Genomic DNA, 8,157 nt, shown 5'->3' with positions numbered 1-8,157 from the left:
TATATATATATATATATATATATATATATATATATATATATAGCATAGTAGTTTGGATAAAGGTTATAGCTAGTTTTTCATGCGGGGAAGTAATTCATGGATTACAGAAAACGACAATTCTCTTCGATTCTTGAACGTATCCCTTTGATTTTCTTTCTATTTATGCTTATTGTCATCAAACCAACACATCAGGCCCAAGTTCGTCAATGCCCCATTGCGTATACTCTTACAAACAATAAGGCCCAAAGTCTCCCACCCCGCAGTCCAGCACACCACACCAAATTCCCAGTCCAAAACACCACCGACAATGACTGGCCTAACCCGATTACAGAGACGACTAGCCGTTCGATTTTCCCATCCAATATTTTCCTCTCCTCCAAAACTCCGGCGCACCGGTTTTTCTTTTTCTTTTTTTCCCCTTAACACTGAACGTTTTCCGAGTACCTTAACTTGCCGCCGGCCAACCACTTCGATCCCTTGATATTTCAAATAAATTCTGCCAACTACAGAATCTACTTCCATTCACCTTTCAAAACTCATTAACTTCCATAAACCAAACGCATTGCTACATTTTAAACTTCACCTTCCATTAATATTTCAGCTTTCTACAGTTTTAAATCGCCATCACAGTCGTTCTATGGCCTGGAGATCAGGTTATTATGCCATGTGCTTGCACCAGTCTTTACTTTTCAAGATTAGGTTTCTTCCTCTTTCAATTTTTCCCGTCTTCTGTTCCTTTGCATGTCACTCGGCTTCAAATGCTCCACACTGGCGTTCGTCTTCAACCATTTATCAGCTTTGGTCATGGTTAATTAACTTTTCTGTTGATGTTCATATTTGTCCTTTGCCCATTCTTTTTATCTTTTTTCTCTTGTACAGGATGTTTTATTACAAGCTTTCCGGACATCACTATGAGGATGAGATTGGTAATGGTTTAAATTTATTTTTTATTTATAAATATATTAAAATAATATTTTTTATTTTTTAAAATTATTGTTAAGATTAGCACATCAAAATCAATTAAAATATAAAAAATTAATTTTTAACAAAATAATTCAAAATATGAGAAAACATGGTTTCAACCACTTTCTCAAATAAACCCTTAAATCTGGTTTTGTATTGTGAGTGTGTTTAAAAATATTATAGTGGTTGTGATTTAAAATATTTTTTTTATAATTATATTAAAATCATATTTTTTTATTTTATTAAAATTATTTTTGACATTAACATATTAAAAAGATCTAACAACGTAAAAATTAATTTAAAATAAAAAAATTTAAATTTTGAAAAAATATAGTTTGAATCACATTCTTAAATAGGCTTTGTAAAGTAATTGCTACCGTATATTATTTGTAGATATTTAAGAGTGTGATAACAGTTATTTTTAAAGTATAATTTTATTAATAAATATATTATTTTTTATTTTAAAAATTATTTTTTATATCATTACATTAAAAAAATATATAAAAAATTAATTTCAAATAATTTTTTAAAAAACATTTGTCCAAATCTTTTTTGGAAAGCAATACCAAACATGAAATTAGAGTTGATTTTGTATCACGAAGCTATTATTTTTTAAAATATTTTATATTTAAAAAATATATTAAAATAATATATATGTTTTTAATACTAACACATCAAAAACAATAAATAATTTAAAATAAAAAATTAAATCTTTTTTAAACAAAAATATGCAGTGTTTTATTGAAAACTTAACGCTAAAAACAATTTTCTATACAATATTAAACGAGGCCCGGTAGAATATCATGTTGGATGCCAGTTGTCACTTTCAATAAGATAGGTATATCTCCTCTAATATAACATATAATGAAAAAAAAATAAAACTAGGATTCTTATACCTTCGGTCTTCTTCAAGTTCTATCATAAAAAAGACAAATAAAAAAAATTAAAGATACTAAAATAAAATAAAGGCTTTAGGATAGTTGTAAAATGAATTTTTATTCTTTCAAAATAAATTCATCCTTACTGTATTTGTCTCTTTTATGTTAAGACAATAATCAAATATTATTTAGGTTTACTAATCTAAACTATTTAAAAAACTCTAATGTATTTTGAAAGGTATTTATTGCATAAATTTTGATTCCTTCAAATAATACATAATTGCTTATAAAAATCTTAAAATTGAACAATGAATCTATTTAGAAAAACCAAAACCAAAAATTTCCTAACTCCTAATAATAATAATAATAAAACAAATTAAAAATTTATATCCTAAATAAAAAAATACAATAAAATTGCATTTCATAGATCATGGTGATTGTTATCATATATGGTTGTTTTTGTTAGAAAACCTTGTTAACATGTTTTGTTAATGTGATCCATAATTAAAAGAAATATGACATGAGTTAGGTTGCTTGAAAAAAAACTCATCCTATTAATATTCAAAAACACATCAGGAAAGTACCTAACTATAGAAATATCTTATTAACATTCAAAAACACATTAGGAAAGTACCTAACTATAGAAATATTCAATATCTTTACCCTTTTTCTTTTTTTACCTCCAAAGTATATGCTAAATAAACCATACATCCTTTCTTCAATAACTTTTGCATTGTCATCATTGAAATCATACCACTTGACATTATATTTCTTTCTCCCCTGGACATTACTTACTTTCTTTCTATCACCTGTAAAGTTATTATTGTGCCTAAACAAACCATTTAAGCTTAATAGACACTTAATCAGTACATCCCTAAAATCATATCGAATCCAATCCATCCCTGGTTATAATCCTTATTATCACTAACAACCTCTTACATACCTAATCTATATCCACTATCTCCTCTAGGGGTGTACTAATCACTAATCTTTTTTCCACTTTATTGGGTAATACATTTAATTTCTTTTTAATTCTCGTAGATATAAAGGAATAAGTCACACTAGGGTCAATTAGAGCATATATAGATTGTGAATTCAATAATAATGTACTTGCATCTACATCATTAGCAACTCGAACCTCCTCTTGAGTCATATGAATAACTCTTTTTTGAGTCCTCTCGCCTTTTCTTTTAGGTCTTTCTCTATTTGCACTAGATCAAAACTAAGTTGATCTACTTGGCTTGTTAAGAGTTATTGATTGTTGTTAACTTTGAGTCTGTTGTCTCCTTCCCTAACTCTGCTCAGTATTCCTGCAAGGGCACTCTTTTCTATGGTGCCTAATATCCCTATAATTGTAGTATGAGGAATGCAAATATAGATTCTCCCTCTATTAGCACCCCCCTTGCCTATAAATATAACATTATCTTGGGGAAATTGAACAATTCTGACACATTTAGGGTAAGTAGCGGTCCTTTAACCTTACTCAGCAAACCTTGTTATTGATCCTCACCTGAGACATGCTTGCCCCCTATCAATCCTTATTAGGAGCTTTGATAAGATTTGCTAAATGTAATTTCTAATCCTCAATCCCTATCTCTTTTCTTGAGCTGATTAAATTGTCTCCTCGATGAAAACATGGTTCCTTTCTTTTTTCTAATTATATATTTCCCCTATTGATCATAATTTCAAGGCACAAGGCAGTCTCAATTAGATCCTAAACTGTATGAAAGGGCAAAACAATCAACCCCATCTATAATTTTCGCCTAAAACCATCCCTAAGTCTCTTAATTTTATGTTGCTCGGTAGGTAGATAAATAGAAGGAAACATGAAAAGGTTCTGAAACGGTTTCTCATATTCAGAAAGATTGAAATACTAAAATAAAGATATAGAATAAATTTAACTTTAAACTAGTTTCGAAATGAATTTTTTTTATTTCAAAATAAATTCATCCCTACTATATTTGTCTCTTTTATCTTAAGATAATAACTAAATGCTATCTAAAATTACTACTCCAAACTATTAAAAAAAACTATAGAAAAACTTTAATGTATTTTAAAAAGTTTTTATTTTCTAAATTCTAATTCCTCAAAATAATACATAACTTTTTATTAAAAGCTTAAAATTAACCTATGAACCTAATTAGAAAAACCAAAATCAAACAATACTCTAACTCCTAATGATAATAATAATAATAATGATTGTTATAACCCAATTCTGGGTTATTCCTCTAAAATTACCTTTTTACAAATTAAAAAATCAAAAAAATAAAATAAAGGCTGGCAACGTGGAGAATGCAGGCTGGGAGAGAAAGCAAACTAGGGAATCAAGCTGTAATTTGGAGGAAATTCATGGCCTAATTTTACCCCATTATGCCCTTAAATGGAGAAAACAAATACAAATTCAAGGCCTAAATGGAGAAAAAAAATACAAATTCAAGGTCAAATTAAATGATTATTGAATGAATTTGCATAAAAATTAAGTACAAGGACATAATTAAAATTTTAATAGGTCAATTTGATTTAATCATAGGTCAAATTGAATTTTAATTATGTTTAAGAATTAATTTAAGTCTAATTAAAGGATTTAATTAAGCGCAAGAACTTAATTATACTTTAAATGGGTCAAATTAATTTTATTTAGCGCTTAATTAGTGAAAAATTAAGTTTGGGAGCCTAATTTTAGCTTAATTGAGAAGATTGGAATTTTAAGAGACTAAATTTAATTTTTACCAAGTTAATTGATCGAAATTATGTGTCAAATTGCAAGAAAATTAAAGTTTGGGGGTCAATTAGTAGCTAAATTGAAGAAATCCGAGACTAGGGATGATACACAATAGGCGTGTAACTTCGGGGCTTCAATTAAAGTTCATTAGGGTCTTAATTGAAAATTTTTAAGGTCAATTAGGGATTCAATTAAAAGCAATTGAACGAAGAAGGACTGAAATGAATTTTGGCCAAAAATAGGATTTGGCAGTATTCATCTTCTTTTTTTAAATCTCTGAAATAGCTGGTTCGGTTACCTACTTTCAGCTACATTTAATATACCTAATGTTCACCAAATTTGTCAAAACTAGCACAAAATTGATCACTAGACATCCCTCTACGTCCGAGTATGATCGGCACCGGCTCACTAGCAAATAAATGGACGTGGCACCACCCCAAAGAAGCCAACTCAGGTAGCCTGCAAATGCAGATTTGACAATTTGACAATGTGCCATGCTTACTTTGAGCCAACGATTGAGATTCTTTTCATCTGAATTAAGGGCCAAAATTTTTCTCCAGCGTAGACAAAATTGCCCTCTTTAGCTGTCTATAGATAGAGGTGGATTTAATGGTCTGAGGGAGGAGAAAATTAGGTCCAAAATAAGCCAAAAAATCAGTTTTTCCTCTGTTTTTTTCTTCCAGACACAGTCCTTTCTTCTTTCTTTCTCTCCCGTTGCTTCTTCAACCATTGCAGACCCCATAAAAACATTCCTCCTCCACCAACAAACAGCGTCTCAACCTCCCCATGAACCCAAATCCTCACAGGTGATAGACACAACCACCCCGACTTTCTCCTTCTTCTCCTTCCAGCGTTTCTCTCTCCGCTGCAACCTTCTTCTTCTCCTTCCAGCGTTTCTCTCTCCGTTGCAACCTTTTCTTCCTTCTCTCGTAGCCGACGCTGGCCTCCATCGCTGCGATCACCAGTAGCACACCGTCATCCTTAGCCAGATCAACACCACATCAGGTTGTTTGCCCTGTCTCCCCTTTTCTCTTTTTCTTCTTTTTCTTTTTTTCCTCCTCATTCTGTGAACAGAGAACGTGAATTATAATTCACATCCACTATTCATATAATGGACTATCCTTCTTTTTTTTCTATTTTTTTAATCCGAAAATTTTCAAAAAAAAAACATTCAAAATACTTGTGATTTTCTTGCATATTTTTCTATCAATTTTGTACAATATCAACCTGTTTATTTATACTGTATAATACAAATCCGGTATTAAAATACCTGGTTTTCTTTGAAATTATAAAACAAATTCAAAACATTTAAAAAAAATCTCAAAAAACTTTTAAATCAATCTCCATTTTCAAAAAAAGAAAAAAAATATTTTTTTGCATAAGGCCAAATCCTGAAATTTTTCCAAGCATATTTTTTATAAAAAACAAAAATTATATTTTTTTTAGTTTTTTTAAATCCAAAAATGGATATCATAACCAGTTTATGATTATCCATTATGATTCGACTAACATGTCAAAAATCTTTTTTCAATATTTAATATTTGTGGGGTATAAAATTACATGATAAAGTACACACTCGAGTATTAAAGATACAAGATGTAAATAAATGCGATGTTAAAATTCAGACTTTAGAATAGTTAGGATTTAATCCAATAAGATAGAGACTCTCTCACGAAGATAAATCTACCTTGAGCCTTAGAAAGACCAACATATACCCGACTAAAAAAAAAAATCAAACAATAATGCAGCTTACCTTAAGTAGGATGCACTAGGGGTGATGCGTCTTCCCCTTGCACAACCAGTCCCTTACTCAGACTCTCATAAATCATAGGTTCCTAGTGACCATAATACTGGGTAACAACTCCTAAACATTAATCATAATTTTATAATTAAATTCAAAATTCTTTCCAACATACAATACCTTACACAGAAAGCACGACAAGAGCCTCTGTCGTCGCCAGATGCTCATGCACCCCGTGATAATAATAATAATAATAATAATAAAGATTATTTTTTTGTAATCTAATTGAAAATAAATTTTAAATAACTAGAAAAAATAAATACAATAAAATTGCATTTGATTTATTATGGTCAATTATTATCATATGTGGTTGTTTGTGTAAGAAAAACCTTTTTAACATGTTTAGATTTTTTCTTGAGCTTTGTTTTGTCAACCTGGATCATAATTAAAGAAAAAACAATAATGAACAGAGTGAGGTTGCTTTTTTGAGAAGAACTGTCCTATTAACCTATTTAGAAAAAAACCAAAACCAAACAAAATTTTAATTGATCCTAATTAGGAAAAAACAAATCAAAACTTTCTAGCCTAACTAGATAATAATTTTAAAAATAACAAGAAAAAATAAATATAATAAAATTGTGTTTGACTAATCATAGTGGATTTTTGTTACATATATATGGTTGATTCAGTTAGAAAACCTTGCTGTTAACAAGCATACATTTTTTCTTGAGTTTTATTTTGTCCACGTGATCCATAATTAAAGAAAATAACACGCTGAGTTAGGCTACTCTGCTTAAAAAGAACTAGTTTATTTAGAAAAATAAATCCAAACAAAACTCTAACTCCCATTAAGAACAAATAAAATATAATTATAACCTAACCAGGCAATAAATTTTAAAATAACCAGGAAAAATAAATGCTCATGATGGATCATGGTCAATTATTGTCATATCATAATTGATTTCGTTGGAAAGCCGTTTTGACTGGTCCAGAGTTTCACTTGAGCTTCATTTTGTCGACCTAGTACATGATTAAGAAAATAACACCCCTAGCCAGCCACATCATGTGCACGTCGATCCATGGGGCCATACAAAACATTTTCCGACATATAATACAGGGAAAATATCAAACATAAAGCTAGCTTAAAAGGAAGACAAGAATCTCTCCTAAAGCCTAATGCCGTAGTGCTGGAGGCATTGATGATTTCATAGCCACTTTCTTTGATGATCTAAGTGCAGGTCAATGAAGGGAATCCGATGTTTCTTTCTTTCCTTCCCCCCCTATGAAGTTTATCAAAAGTTTTATGCGACAAGGTTTAAGTTAATCCCAAACTCTGAAATTTCAAGTTCTATTTGGACATCTCTAAATTCCGAACAATCCTTTAAACATCCATCATTCGATGCTAATTATAACAAGAAATCTTCTTTTTTCTTCCATCATGCCGCGAAAAGGAATAAGAGTGTTCATCAATTTTATTTATTTATTTTGTTTTTCAAATTGCAAGTGGCAGGCTGATGAACAAACTTTCTCCCTCCCCTTGCCCATTGGAGCGGAGTTGTAATGCCTTGGTTCTAAATCATTTGTGCTTGGTGCTCATCCCTCGAGAAATATTATCCCCCTCCGCGATCTTTCAAATGATTTCTTTCTTACTGTATTGCATCCTACTTTTGATTTCTGTTTCAAAGAATTCCTTAGTTAAGTTAATTTGTAGATTATATTTTGGACCATTCCGTACGTGAAACCAGCCAGCTGCATCTATATAGACACATACGTACATATATCTATAAGTGGAAAGCGATAAGGATTTATAAAGTTTGATGGCAAATCATTCCGAGTAATAAAAAAGAGATATA

The sequence above is a fragment of the Populus euphratica genome, unplaced genomic scaffold (genome assembly GCF_000495115.2).
Source record: "Populus euphratica unplaced genomic scaffold, PopEup_1.0 scaffold174.1, whole genome shotgun sequence".
Classification (NCBI taxonomy): Eukaryota; Viridiplantae; Streptophyta; class Magnoliopsida; order Malpighiales; family Salicaceae; genus Populus; species Populus euphratica.
Note: the sequence above shows the minus strand (reverse complement) of the source record.